This window comes from Procambarus clarkii, chromosome 79 (assembly GCF_040958095.1).
Source record: "Procambarus clarkii isolate CNS0578487 chromosome 79, FALCON_Pclarkii_2.0, whole genome shotgun sequence".
NCBI lineage: Eukaryota > Metazoa > Arthropoda > Malacostraca > Decapoda > Cambaridae > Procambarus > Procambarus clarkii.
The window spans coordinates 9,774,418-9,790,350 of record NC_091228.1 but is presented as its reverse complement, the minus strand read 5'-3'; the positions used below and the strand labels follow the sequence as shown (position 1 = coordinate 9,790,350).

The 15,933-nt window shown below is 40.6% G+C and overlaps 1 protein-coding gene across 1 annotated transcript in view; it reads right to left on the bottom strand.

Moving 5' to 3' along the window:
* The window catches only part of LOC123764583 (alpha-crystallin A chain), a 44,040-nt gene that overhangs the window by 7,822 nt on the left and 20,285 nt on the right, over positions 1-15,933 (bottom strand). The window lies entirely within an intron of this gene.

Sequence of the window (15,933 nt, the reverse complement as noted above, 5' to 3'; positions counted from 1 at the left end):
GAACCGCATGGAGGCGAGGATACGTGGAGAGCCAAATTATTGGAGGTGGTGACTAGAAACTTTTTAACCCAGCATGTCAGAGAACCCACAAAGATGAGAGGAAATGATGAACAAGCGAGACTCGACCTATGTGGGACATTTGGGGCTTGAATCTGATTATTTAAATATTAATGCAGTAAATTAAATTACGAAGGACCACCCGCTTTTATAGTAAAGAGGGAAACTGAGAATTTCTGATCATTAGATAATTCCTAGATGAACCAGTAACTATGGATAAAATACTAGAGAATATGATCATAGAAATAATTAATGAGCTGTATAATTAAATGAATCAAACCCTCAAACACCTACATTGGGGGGTTATTACTGGAAGTCAGTACGTCCAGGAACTAGTGTGGTTCGTTCACTAATCCAAATTATAATAAGCTAATCCTATGAATTATAGTGAAACTAATGTCATTACCATAAATGGGAACATAGATTATAGTATAATAATGATAGTCACAATAAACACATGTTAATCCTGAGGAATTCTGCATGTAAGTAATTCAGAAAGTTCATGAATGAATACAAAGAATCTTAGCTTAAAGACGATTCCTTTATGTAAGCCACGACGCTTCCTCTAATTCCCTGGGCTCGGCTGGCTGACGAATGGGATGGATTAACATGGGAGAAGGCGGCAGGGAGAATTCTTCTCACGTGCTGCAAGACAAATATTTACAGTAGCAACTAATTAAACTACTGAATCTCTATATTCAAGAATTTAAGAGTTACAGGTGATAATAAGTAATCACCTGTGGTTTGGTGTTATCATGCTTCGTCACGGTCAATCACCCAGCTACTACACTACACTTTACCAGATGCATCAAATAAAGATAAGATACTTAGCTAATATGGGCACTGTATAAGTTTTAAGATTGCCGAAATTCGCGTCCCCAGGCTCTGGCTTCAGCCTATCCTGGATAATGGCGCGCTTCCCTGACCGGTCACGTGTAGTCAGGAACCAGATTAAAAAGGTTCCTTATGTTACACCAGCACCAGTTGAAGATATTATCTGCGAGGTTGTTCACGCCTCACAGTGGCGACTTTCATCTGAGGATGGATAACGTCTACCCTGATGGCTGGGCAATGGTGTCTCCTCGTGAGCACAATACGGGTAGGTCTGCCTCAGAGCTTCCCTCCACGTGTACTGGCTTGGTCCTCCTCACCCACGCCGTGTCCCGCGTTCATTAAACAAGTTATTGTCACGAACATTAATATTTCTCGCATTTATGCTTGAAATGTTGGAGACTGGACGGGTTTATTATTTAGAAGAGGGAAATATTATTATTTGCCAGTTTAGTGATAGTAAACGTATAAGGGAGAGGAATTAATGTCTCCCCATGGCATTCACTCGTGACGTTAACTTTTATTACTCGATAATCGCTATGACTCTAACGCTCTATTCGTCTCTTAGTTGGAAGTCAATTTATCTGTAATTAATTATCATACAGAATGCCTTGGTTATAGAGAATCGAATTTAATTCTCAGATACATTGGATATAATGTGTTTATTGTAATAAAATCTGACGCAATACTGGCGTCGGATGACGTGAGAATTCTAGCCTACTGCACAGATGAAATTATTAGTACATGAGAATTCTACGTGGTGTTAATTTTACTTACTACAATAATTAGTAGAGTTAGTAATAATTAATGAGAATACAACAGTGTTGGATTCGGTGTTGGAAATTTCCAACATAACTCCGGGGCGAGGATTCTAGGGTCGTAGTGTACTGTGGAGTACTGACCTATCCCGAAGTGACGTTAAGATTAGTACATTCGTATGTTAATATGTTAGTATGTTAGTACACACATAACGAACGTCCCGGATTTATCAAGGACTTACCAGAACTTGAGTCTTGCTATTTACATGTCAAATGAAACATGTTGCTTATAGCCTACACAATATTTATAGATTTTAACTCACACAATTTAAAATAACAGAATCTACTGTGATGGGATATCCTGGGTCATAGTGACGTGTAATGTTTTGTTACGTGATATCATATCGCAGCATCATCATAGTTATCTAAGTGGGATGTGAAGGAAATTACTATTGTTCAGAGTTGTAATAGGCTTGCAAATTCCGCCTACATTGTTGAGCAGCAGCTCTAGTGGGGCGGTTGCTTGGAGGATCAGAATTATTACCCTCGGAAATTATTGGAGAAACTGGATCTGGCTGATATTCTTGCTCAGTCAGTTCAAGGGGAACCAGCTTCTCTAAAGTTTTTAGAGTAGTGTTGCCTCGGCATAAAACTTTAACTACTCTTAGGACACCTTGATGATCTGGATGAATGGTAACAATTTTACCTATAGGCCACTCTGACCTTGGTCCATCACTGTCGACTAGTACTAGGTCTCCTGGTTTTAATTGCACCTTATTGTAAGGACTCGAAGCTCCGTAGTGGTACTCTCGTAGAGCTGTGAGGTACTCTCGAGTCCACACCTCATTCCACCTGTTAATAACTCTAGAAAGATGCTGGTAGCTTTCCACCAAGTCTCCTCTGGTCACATGTGACGGGTCTACAGGGTCCTCTTCGGCTAAAGGGATGAGAGGGCTCAGTAGACCTCCATGGATCAAGTGTGAGGGGCTCAGGGGTTCTCTCTGGGTGAAATCATCAGACAGGTAGGTTATTGGGCGGTTATTGACTCGCGCCTCGATTTCCACAACAATAGTTTGGAGTTCTGAGTAACTGACCTTTTGTCGGTGTAAAGTTTTCCTTAGACACTTCTTGACTGTGCCTACCATTCGCTCATAGAACCCACCTTGCCAAGGGGCTCTCGGTGCTATGAATTTCCAGTGACATTGTCGTCTCTGTAGGACTGACTGTACTTCTGGGTGGTTCCAGACTTCTCGCAAACAACTTTCTCCTGCCACAAAATTAGAACCGTTGTCCGATATCATTAATTTAGGACACGATCGGCGGGCTGCAAATCTGCGGAAAGCTTGAATGAAAGCTTCAGCACTCATGTCTGGAGTGACCTCTAAGTGTACGCCTCTGGTTGTAGCACACGTAAAGAGACAAATGTACGCCTTCACTGGTATATTATCTGGGTTACCAGTGAGGAGTAAGGCTCCTGTATAATCAACACCAGTGGTTTCGAAAGGACGAAGATGAACCACTCGCTCTTCTGGGAGTGGTGGAGGTCCTGGGTAAGGACATACTCTAGCGTCGTATCTCTTACAGATTACACAAGATTTAATAATTGTCTTAACAGTCTGACGACCTTGAGGAAGCCAGTACTTTTGTCTAAGGTCGGTGAGAGTATCTAAAACTCCACCATGTAAGGTACCATATTGATGGTGGTGTAAGACAAGAAGTTTAGTGATGATGTGGTGACGAGGTAGAAGAATTGGATTCTTTGTGTCCAAGTCAATTTTTGCATGTAGCAAACGTCCTCCACATCGTAGTATGTCATGAGTGTTGGCATCGTACCAGATGCCTAGAGACTTAGTTAATTTATCTGGAAGATTCTCATATTCACTTCCATATGTCTCTTGTTGTGCACGTTTGATCCAGTAGAGGATAGGATTGGGAAACTTATGTCGAATTCCTACCTTAGCAAGGAAATCAAACACGTGTGCAGTCACTCCTAACAATTTGCTTAAGTTAGAATAATGGTGAGGATCAATGGCTAATGTTCGTTGAGGTTCTGGTTCTTTCATGGGAGTGGTGATATATGTCACTATGACTTGTGGCTTTTGTTTGGGCCACTGACCACCAACATGCCATGAAGGTCCATTGAACCACAGCGAAGACTTGGCAAGTTGTTTTAATGTTAACCCTCGAGATAAATAATCTGCAGGATTGTCCTTAGTAGGAACATGTCGAAATTTATATCCAGCAGATAAATCATGAATCTCCCTGACGCGATTACTGACGTAACGAGTTTTGTTGTTATTGTTTCTTACCCATTGTAAGACTGCCTCGTTGTCTAACCACACTACAATCTCACCAAAGTGGATATTATTGAGTGTTTTTGCCAGGCAATGAGCCAATCTTACTCCCACTAGCAATGCAGTCAACTCCATCTGAGGTAAAGATCTCTTCTTAATGGGAGCAACTCTTGCTTTAGATGTGAGTAAAATTGATTGTGCACTGTTAACTAAATAGGCTACTGCGCCATATGCTTTGCCAGAAGCATCGCATAAAACGTGCAAATTGGTGGGTAAGTTTGGTCCAGAAGCATTACGAGGAAATTTCAAAACGCCTAACTGATTAAAATCCGTTGAGAGTATTTGCCATTTGGCTTGTAACTCACTTGGTAATGGATCATCCCATCCCATATGTTTCTGCCAGCACTCCTGCATTAGGAGTTTGCCCCTTATTAATATAGGACTAAGTAGGCCTAAAGGGTCAAATGGTTGACTGACAAATGAGAGCAGTGTTCTCATGGTAAGGGTTGAATTATCAGTTTGCACTGACTTGACATTCATCTCGTCAGTGCTGGTGTTCCATTCCACGCCTAGAACCTTTAATTGACTGGGTACCTGATAATCTGGAAATTCTTTCTCGATTACCTGGTTAAGCAGTTTATTATTTGAGGCCCATGATTGTAGTGGCATATTGGCTCCTAACAGTTCACGGTTAGCCTCATGGTAGATTTCTACCAGATCAGCTTGATCATTAGTTGTCCCCTGGAAATTGTCGACATACAAGTTGTCGCTAATGTCTGCCTTATAAGGGCTGTTTGATTTCCTCAAATGCGTGTCTAATGTTGCTTGCAAAAGAAACGGTGAGGACGTAGCTCCAAATAATACTGAGGCAAAACGATAGGTGATTACTTCACTGTTAGGATCCAGTGGATCCTTAAACCAGAGGAATTTTGTGTAGTCACGCTCTTCCTTCTGTAACCCTACTCGGAGAAAGGCTTCGCTGATATCAGCTGTATTGGCAAAAATGCCATGCCTGTGCGAAATCGTAACAACACATCATGTAGCCTTTGTGTTAGGCTAGGTCCCGTTTGGAGACATTCATTTAAAGACACACTGCTTGGCTTTACTTTAGCACTGCAGTTAAAGACAATACGAATAGGTGTTGTCAATGAGTCTTTCACCACAGCGTGGTGAGGTAAATAATGACCTGTTTTTCGGTCATCGTGTTCGACAACTTCAATGAACTTATTGTTAAGTTGTTGTTGGATAAGTTGATGATACATGTTCAGTTTGTCTGGCTGCTTCTGTAGTCGTGTTAATTGAGACTGCAATTGTGAGGCTGCCATAAAATAATTCACTGGAAGTTGTGGATGATCCAACTTCCATGGGAGTCTTACCCAGTATTGTTTATTTGAGTAGACAACTGTATCCAGATATTGCTGGTAAGTCCACGTATCATCAGGACTTGGTTGCTCAGGGATGATGCCTAAGGTGTCTAAATCCCACAAACGATGTATTGGTGGGTCAGACTCAATATCCTCAGATATTTCCCTGAAGCGTAGTGGTGACTGTTCTAAGCCTAGTCACGCCACAATTACATTATTGGATTGTTGGTTTGTGGACGCTGGACCTTGTCTGAAAAGCACTGGTCCTGTGAGCAATTTGCCTCCTGCGGACGACAACAAATTCATACCATGTTGCCTAGTGCATCCAGTTATAAACTTATAATAATGATCCGCGCCTATAAGTATTCCAATATCTGTGAGGCAGTCAGAATTTATTTTATAATCTGCTAGCCTCATGCGGTTTCGTTTAAGGTGTCTCGCAGTGCGAGCTAATCCTGTGACCTGTAGGTCTGTAGGAATCTTATCCACTACTACCGCTTGGATTGGACTAGTAGAAGATCCTAGTCTTACTAATACTTTAACTACCTTGTAGTCACGAGGTCCACTATTTGACAAGAAACCAGAAATATTTAACCTCACACTTTTGGCAGGTTTTAAATTTAACTCATCTACCAACTGTTGTGTAATGAAGGTTTTCTGTGAACCTTGGTCAAAAAGACCTCTAGTGTTAATTCTAGATCTTCGGTTTATTAGTTTAAGTTGAGCTGTAGGCAGAGTAGTATTATTGCCTGACTCAGTAGCAAGTACATTTACTTCGTGATGCACTTTGCAATATTGCACTGCAGTAGAATTCTCTCCAGTGGTCATGGTTGGTGTAGAAGATTTTCTACATAAGGCGTAGTGGTGTACACCTTGGTTACAGCGGTTGCAGGAACGTAGCTGCACTGCACATTTCTTGGGATCATGAGAGCCCATGCACTTGGTGCACTTGTGCAACTCTTGTAACCTTTTAACCCTAACATTATAAGTAGGATAAACAGAGCATTGATAAGTGGTGTGTCCCTGATTGCAGAACAGACACTTTCTCTGATTAATAGACTTAGTCTCTTTAGTAAACAAGTCATTGGTTATCTCTGAAGGAGACACCGAATATGTACCTACGTTTCCACTTCTTTTCCCAGTGGATGGAGCAGGTTTGGATTTATATTTATTAGACTTACTCTGAGTCTGTTTAGGTTTGACTGAAATATCAGTACTAGTTGGTTTAGACTCAGGTTTAATTTTATCATGAGTCTTTAACCTGTTAACCGTGATCCTCAATCCCTCGAAAATTTGGTCAAGAGTGAGAAACTCGGTATTATAATGTGAGCAGAGCTCTGTCAAGACATTTCGAGGTAGTTTCCTCTGTAATAGTAGCTTGATAGACCATTCTGAAGCAGGTATATTAACTTTAGTACCTAAGGCCTTTACTAGAGACTCTACTTCTAGTCTGAAGCTTTGAAGTGACTCTGGTCTACTATTTGGTGCATTCAGATCTAGCAATTGATAATAGAGGGTAGCTATACTTAACTCTTTGTTGCAATAGTTCAACTTCAGGAGTTTTATAGCTTCCTCATAATTACTCTCATTAAGAGTAAGGTTATGTATGACCTTTTTAGCCTCTCCTGTGAGAAGACTAAGTAGGTATGAAAATTTAGAAACCTTGTCTAGAGACGGTTTCTTATGGATGTGAACTTCAAAGGAAGTCCAAAAATTGTCCCAATTTTCTGTATCTAATCCTGAAAATGTAGGCAAGTCTAGAGTAGGTAAATGAACCTCTGGTAGTTGATTATTGAAGTGAGACCCAGTGTTACTGGTATTGGATCCAGATTGTTTTGCTAATTGAGATAATTATATCCTGAGTCTCATCTTCATATTGGGAGATGTCGTCTACAATTTGACTTGCTTCATCAGGATCAGTTTCTACAGTATTTAGTAGATCAAGGTAAGATTTACCTGCAGATCTGACTTGATCAAATTTCAGTTCAGCTACTCTAACTGATGTCTCTAAGTGATAAGAGTCAATGGGAGTATCTTTAGTTAAGCCCTCAGCCTTATTAATTAATCTGGTCAAATGACCTTTAAGGCTAATGTAGGTTCTCCTCAATTGCTCAGGAGTAGCCATGTTGGGCTTAGGTTCAAACTTCACAGTGTCAATATATGTATTACTAATGAAGCTTGGGTACTTGTTCATTAGTGGACAAGTAACATTAAATGTAGCCTAATTTAAGGTGACTACTTTATGTTTTTCCTCACTTGAGGTTGAATGTACCTACCTACCTAACAACAAATAGCTAGATATTTTGTGCACTGTCTGAACTTCACCATTAGTTCTCGTCCGGTTAGCTCATCTATATCACCATCAGAGTTAATGGAGATTATCCAGCAATACACAAAATAGATACACAAAAATAATGCATACAAGAGAAATATTATGGAGACACTCTAATCAGAGTTATCTCAAAATTTAATCCCACCCTGTATAGGGTCAGCACAAATAATATAATACATACAACACTGACTAGTTTAGATCTAGTCGTAATAATTCCTAACTAAGAACTATAAAATTATTTAATCTGGGCTTGTACCAAATTCAGCACAATCTCAGCCTAAATTCTACCTACTAACATGGGTAAAGATTATTGTGGTGCAGTAAGGTGAGTATAGTTGTGCTGTATTTTTGGGTTTTTTGTTTTATAAGAGTGCTCTTGCACACACAGGTGAAACAATTATGTACAGTTAAGTTTGGCTTGCTAGCCACAGCCGTTTGTGATGGTTGATGGTGTTAATTAACTTGTCAACCACATGCAACCTAGATTCTCCTGACAAGTGTACACCATCTCTGGTCAGGTTCTGTCTGTAAGGTCTGGCTGTAAATTGGATATATGTGGCATCCAATCTCACTCGTTTTTTCAGCCTGAAATTTATGTACTTAGTTGCTCTCAGGTAGTATTCTGGGTTTACTCCCCAACGATTATCTTGACTTGGTTGGCGAGGTTCCACTAATGTGAATACTACCGATTCACTGATAAGCTTGAAAGAAGAAATTATGGCTTTGAGGTGTTTGATCACCTCGGCTGGATGACAAGTGGCGTGGATGTCATTACCACCTAAGTATATAATGGTTAGATGGTGAGGCCACTCTAATGCAGGTGTTAGGGTGGGGGTTATTATAAAAGTTATGAGCTGTTGCTCCTGGTGACCTAAAGATTCTCACCTCTGTGTGAGGTATAGGTCTAAGTATTGTGGGTAATTGGCTATGACCCACTAAAGCTACCTTATACATGAGGTGAAAGTAGCAATATGTTAGTGTGATCTAGGCTAACTGATGTGTTACACTGTTAGTTGACTCAATTAATTAAATAGTTAGTCTAGCTTCTATCACACAAGGATTAGTTATTAATGATTAATATTTTAATTATAAATTTAATGCCTATCCGGTTCGAAGGACCATAATGTGGGACATTTGGGGCTTGAATCTGATTATTTAAATATTAATGTAGTAAATTAAATTACGAAGGACCACCCACTTTTATAGTAAAGAGGAAAACAAAGAATTTCTGATCATTAGATAATTCCTAGATGAACCAGTAACTATGGATAAAATACTAGAGAATATGATCATAGAAATAATTAATGGGCTGTATAATTAAATGAATCAAACCCTCAAACACCTACATTGGGGGGTTATTACTGGAAGTCAGTACATCCAGGAACTAGTGTGGTTCGTTCACTAATACAAATTATAATAAGCTAATCCTATGAATTATAGTGAAACTAATGTCATTACCATAAATGGGAACATAGATTATAAGTATAATAATGATAGTCACAATAAACACATGTTAATCCTGAGGAATTCTGCATGTAAGTAATTCAGAAAGTTCATGAATGAATACAAAGAATCTTAGCTTAAAGACGATTCCTTTATGTAAGCCACGACGCTTCCTCTAATTCCCTGGGCTCGGCTGGCTGACGAATGGGATGGATTAACATGGGAGAAGGCGGCAGGGAGAATTCTTCTCACGTGCTGCAAGACAAATATTTACAGTAGCAACTAATTAAACTACTGAATCTCTATATTCAAGAATTTAAGAGTTACAGGTGATAATAAGTAATCACCTGTGGTTTGGTGTTATCATGCGTCGTCACGGTCAATCACCCAGCTACTACACTACACTTTACCAGATGCATCGAATAAAGATAAGATACTTAGCTAATATGGGCACTGTATAAGTTTTAAGATTGCCGAAATTCGCGTCCCCAGGCTCTGGCTTCAGCCTATCCTGGATAATGGCGCGCTTCCCTGGCCAGTCACGTGTAGTCAGGAACCAGATTAAAAAGGTTCCTTATGTTACACCAGCACCAGTTGAAGATATTATCTGCGAGGTTGTTCACGCCTCACAGTGGCGACTTTCATCTGAGGATGGATAACGTCTACCCTGATGGCTGGGCAATGGCGTCTCCTCGTGAGCACAATACGGGTAGGTCTGCCTCAGAGCTTCCCTCCACGTGTACTGGCTTGGTCCTCCTCACCCACGCCGCGTCCCACGTTCATTAAACAAGTTATTGTCACGAACATTAATATTTCTCGCATTTATGCTTGAAATGTTGGAGACTGGACGGGTTTATTATTTAGAAGAGGGAAATATTATTATTTGCCAGTTTAGTGATAGTAAACGTATAAGGGAGAGGAATTAATGTCTCCCCATGGCATTCACTCGTGACGTTAACTTTTATTACTCGATAATCGCTATGACTCTAACGCTCTATTCGGCTCTTAGTTGGAAGTCAATTTATCTGTAATTAATTATCATACAGAATGCCTTGGTTATAGAGAATCGAATTTAATTCTCAGATACATTGGATATAATGTGTTTATTGTAATAAAATCTGACGCAATACTGGCGTCGGATGACGTGAGAATTCTAGCCTACTGCACAGATGAAATTATTAGTACATGAGAATTCTACGTGGTGTTAATTTTACTTACTACAATAATTAGTAGAGTTAGTAATAATTAATGAGAATACAACAGTGTTGGATTCGGTGTTGGAAATTTCCAACAACCTAGTCTTCACTCTGAACGACCCCGACATAAGAGAAATCGGTTTTGATGCCCCAGTAGGAATGAGCGACCACAGTGTACTGGTGTTTGAGTACTTGATTGAAGAAGGGTTATTGAACTCGAGGAGGGAGACCGAAAACAAAAGGTTAGCATACCGAAAGGGAAACTATGAGGGGATAAGAAAATTCCTAACAGATATAGCATGGGAAACTGAGCTCAGGGGAAAGACGGCCCAAGACATGATGGACTACATCATGCAGAAGTGCAAGGACGCAGCAAACAAGTTTGTCCCAGTCCAAAAGGAAAACAGTGAAATGAAGATGAGAAACCCATGGTTTAATCAGAGATGTTGGCTAGCTAAGCTGCAAAGTAAAAGGGCATGGAGAAACTATTGGAGTAACAGGACACTTGAGAGCAGAGAAAAATATCAGAATGCCAGGAATGAATATGTCATGATGAGAAGAGAGGCAGAAAGACAATACGAAAACGACATTGCAAGCAAGGCAAAGACTCAGCCTAAATTGTTGCATAGCCACATCAGGAGAAAAACAACAGTAAAGGAACAGGTTATGAAATTAAGAATAGGGGAAGAAGGATTAACTACAAACAACAAGGAAGTGTGTGAGGAACTGAATAAGAAATTACAGAAGGTCTTCACCTTAGAGCAAGGAAAAATCCCAGAGATAAGAGAGGCAATAGCTAACCAGGAACCACTGGAAGAGTTTGAGATTACTAGCAGGGAAGTAAGAAAGTGTTACCTAGAGTTGGATGTGACAAAGGCTATAGTCACAGATGGAATCTCCCCTTGGATACTAAAGGAAGGAGCAAAAGAACTGTGCCTGCCACTCCCCATGGTGTACAACAAATCACTGGCAACAGGGGAACTGCCAGAAATTTAGAAAGCAGCTAACGTAGTCCCGATATACAAGAAAGGGGATAGACAGGAGGCACTGAATTACAGGCTAGTGTCCCTAACCTGCATTCCATATAAGCTGATGGAGAAGATTGTGCGAAGAAAGCTAATGGAACATCTGGAGCGAAAGAACTTTGTAACACAGCATCAACATGGGTTCAGGGATGGCAGGTCCTGCCTCACAGGGTTTCTTGAATTCTACGACCAGGCAACAAAAATCAGTCAAGAAAGAGAAGGGTGGGCAGACTGCATATTTTTGGATTGTCAGGAAGCCTTTGATACAGTACCACACAAGAGGCTAGTGAAAAAGCTGGAGATGCAGGCCGGTGTGAAAGGGAAGGTACTCCATTGGATAAAGGAGCACCTAAGCAACAGGAGACAACGAGTCAGTGTAAGGGGTGAGGTCTCAGATTGGCGAGACGTTACAAGTGGAGTCCCGCAGGGGTCAGTCCTTGGACCTATACTGTTTCTGATATATGTAAATGATCTCCCATAGGGTATAGAATCGTTTCTCTCAATGTTTGCTGATGATGCTGTTTGCTGATGAGTGAATGGTCCAACAAATGGTTGTTGAAGTTCAACCCGAGTAAATGCAAAGTAATGTAACTAGGCAGTGGAAACAGGAGGCCAGACACAGGATACAGAATAGGAGATGAAGTACTTAATGAAACGGACAGAGAGAAAGATCTAGGAGTTGATATCACACCAAACCTGTCTCCTGAAGCCCACATAAAAAGAATAACGTCTGCGGCATATGCGAGGCTGGCTAAAATCAGAACAGCGTTCAGGAACCTTTGTAAGGAATCATTCAGAATTTGTACACCACATATGTAAGACCAATCCTGGAGTATGCGGCCCCAGCATGGAGCCCGTACCTTGTCAAGCACAAGACGAAGCTGGAAAAAGTCCAAAGGTATGCCACTAGACTAGTCCCAGAGCTAAGAAGCATCAGTTACGAGGAAAGGCTGCGGGAAATGCACCTTACGACCCTGGAGGACAGAAGAGTAAGGGTACACATGATCACAACCTACAAAAATTCTCAGGGGAATCGACCGGTTAAACAAGGATAAACTATTCAACACTGGTGGTACGCAAACAAGGGGACACAGGTGGAAACTGAGTACTCACATGAGCCACTGGAACATTAGAAGGAATTTTTTCAGTGTCAGAGTAGTTAACGGATGGAATGCATTAGGCTGTGATGTGGTGGAGGTTGACTCCATACACAGTTTCAAATGTAAATATGATAGAGGCGAGTAGGCTCAGGAACCTGTACACCAGTTGATTGACAGTTGAGAGGCGGGACCAAAGAGCCAAAGCTCAACCCCCTCAAGCACAAATAGGTGAGTACAAATAGGTAAAAATACACACACACAATCTTTATCTATAGCATATATGTAAATATGTGTGCAACAACGGTCGCGTTGCCATTCACTACGTCTTTAGTGATAATTGCATCACATCTTGATACTGCAGCCGGCATCGAAAAAGTAATTTTAAAAATGAAATTTTGTACTTTTGTAATTTTGAAATGACATGAAAAAAATTCACTGTCATGCGGCTAAATAATTATTCTATAATCAAGTAAACTTATGCAACAGTTTACCAAGAGATATAATACAGAGTGGTGCGGGAAACATATTGAACACCTTTAGTGTGATACACAAAACAGTGTGATACAGTAAACACATCTAAACTTTAATTAGAAAAACAGTTCACAATTTCACGTTTCTACAGGTTTATAAATCTATATATGTTCCTTTAACGCTGAAGTCAGGAATGTACAAAAGTAGTCTACAATAAGGGAACAACCATGCACTATAGCCAGAAGTTGTCTACAATAAGGGAACAACCATGCACTATAGCCAGAAGTTGTCTACAATAAGGGAACAACCAAGCACTATAGCCAGAAGTTGTTTACAATAAAGGAACAACCATGCACTATAGCCAGAAGTTGTCTACAATAAGGGAACAACCATGCACTATAGCCAGAAGTTGTCTACAATAAGGGAAGAACCATGCACTATAGCCAGAAGTTGTCTACAATAAGGGAACAACCATACACTATAGCCAGAAGTAGTCTACAATAAGGGAACAACCATGCACTATAGCCAGAAGTTGTCTACAATAAGGGAACAACCATGCACTATAGCCAGAAGTTGCCTACAATAAGGGAACAACCATGCACTATAGCCAGAAGCTGTCTACAATAAGGGAACAACCATGCACTATAGCCAGAAGTTGTCTACAATAAGGGAACAATTATGCACTATAGCCAGAAGTTGTCTACAATAAGGGAACAACCATGCACTATAACCAGAAGTTGTCTACAATAAGGGAACAACCATGCACTATGACCAGAAGTAGTCTACAATAAGGGAACAACCATGCACTATAGCCAGAAGTTGTCTACAATAAGGGAACAACCATGCACTATAGCCAGAAGTTGTCTACAATAAGGGAACAACCATGCACTATAGCCAGAAGTTGTCTACAATAAGGGAACAACCATGCACTATAGCCAGAAGTAGTCTACAATATGGGAACAACCATGCACTATAGCCAGAAGTTGTCTACAATAAGGGAACAACCATGCACCATAGCCAGAAGTTGTCTAAAATAAGGGAACAACCATGCACTATAGCCAGAAGTTGTCTACAATAAGGGAACACCCTTGCACTATAGCCAGAAGTTGTCTACAATAAGGGAACAACCATGCACTACAGCCAGAAGTTGTCTATAATAAGGGAACAACCATGCACTATAGCCAGAAGTAGTCTACAATAAGGGAACAACCATGCACTATAGCCAGAAGTTGTCTACAATAAGAGAACAACCATGCACTATAGCCAGAAGTTGTCTACAATAAGGGAACAACCATGCACTATAACCAGAAGTTGTCTACAATAAGGGAACAACCATGCACTATGACCAGAAGTAGTCTACAATAAGGGAACAACCATGCACTATAGCCAGAAGTTGTCTACAATAAGGGAACCAATCAAGCACTATAGCCAGATGTAGTCTTCAATAAGGGAACAACCATGCACTATAGCCAGAAGTTGTCTACAATAAGGGAACAACCATGCACTATAGCCAGAAGTAGTCTACAATAAGGGAACAACCATGCACTATAGCCAGAAGTTGTCTACAATAAGGGAACAACCATGCACCATAGCCAGAAGTTGTCTACAATAAGGGAACAACCATGCACTATAGCCAGAAGTTGTCTACAATAAGGGAACACCCTTGCACTATAACCAGAAGTTGTCTACAATAAGGGAACAACCATGCACTATAGCCAGAAGTTGTCTACAATAAGGGAACAACCATGCACTATAGCCAGAAGTAGTCTACAATAAGGGAACAACCATGCACTATAGCCAGAAGTTGTCTACAATAAGGGAACAACCATGCACTATAGCCAGAAGTTGTCTACAATAAGGGAACAACCATGCACTATAGCCAGAAGTTGTCTACAATAAAGGAACAACCATGCACTATAGCCAGAAGTAGTCTACAATATGGGAACAACCATGCACTATAGCCAGAAGTTGTCTACATTAAGGGAACAACCATGCACCATAGCCAGAAGTTGTCTAAAATAAGGGAACAACCATGCACTATAGCCAGAAGTTGTCTACAATAAGGGAACACCCTTGCACTATAGCCAGAAGTTGTCTACAATAAGGGAACAACCATGCACTACAGCCAGAAGTTGTCTATAATAAGGGAACAACCATGCACTATAGCCAGAAGTAGTCTACAATAAGGGAACAACCATGCACTATAGTCAGAAGTTGTCTACAATAAGGGAACAACCATGCACTATAGCCAGAAATTGTCTACAATAAGGGAACAACCATGCACTATAACCAGAAGTTGTCTACAATAAGGGAACAACCATGGACTATGACCAGAAGTAGTCTACAATAAGGGAACAACCATGCACTATAGCCAGAAGTTGTCTACAAAAAGGGAACCAACCAAGCACTATAGCCAGATGTAGTCTACAATAAGGGAACAACCATGCACTATAGCCAGAAGTTGTCTACAAGAAGGGAACAACCATGCACCATAGCCAGAAGTTGTCTACAATAAGGGAACAACCATGCACTATAGCCAGAAGTTGTCTACAATAAGGGAACAACCATGCACTATAGCCAGAAGTTGTCTACAATAAGGGAACAACCATGCACTATAGCCAGAAGTTGTCTACAATAAGGGAACAACCATGCACTATAGCCAGAAGTAGTCTACAATAAGGGAACAACCATGCACTATAGCCAGAAGTTGTCTACAATAAGGGAACAACCATGCACTATAGCCAGAAGTTGTCTACAATAAGGGAACAACCATGCACTATAGCCAGAAGTTGTCTACAATAAGGGAACAACCATGCACTATAGCCAGAAGTTGTCTACAATAAGGGAACAACCATGCACTATAGCCAGAAGTTGTCTACAATAAGGGAACAACCATGCACTATAGCCAGAAGTTGTCTACAATAAGGGAACAACCATGCACTATAGCCAGAAGTTGTCTACAATAAGGGAACAACCATGCACTATAGCCAGAAGTTGTCTACAATAAGGGAACAACCATGCACTATAGCCAGAAGTTGTCTACAATAAGGGAACAACCATGC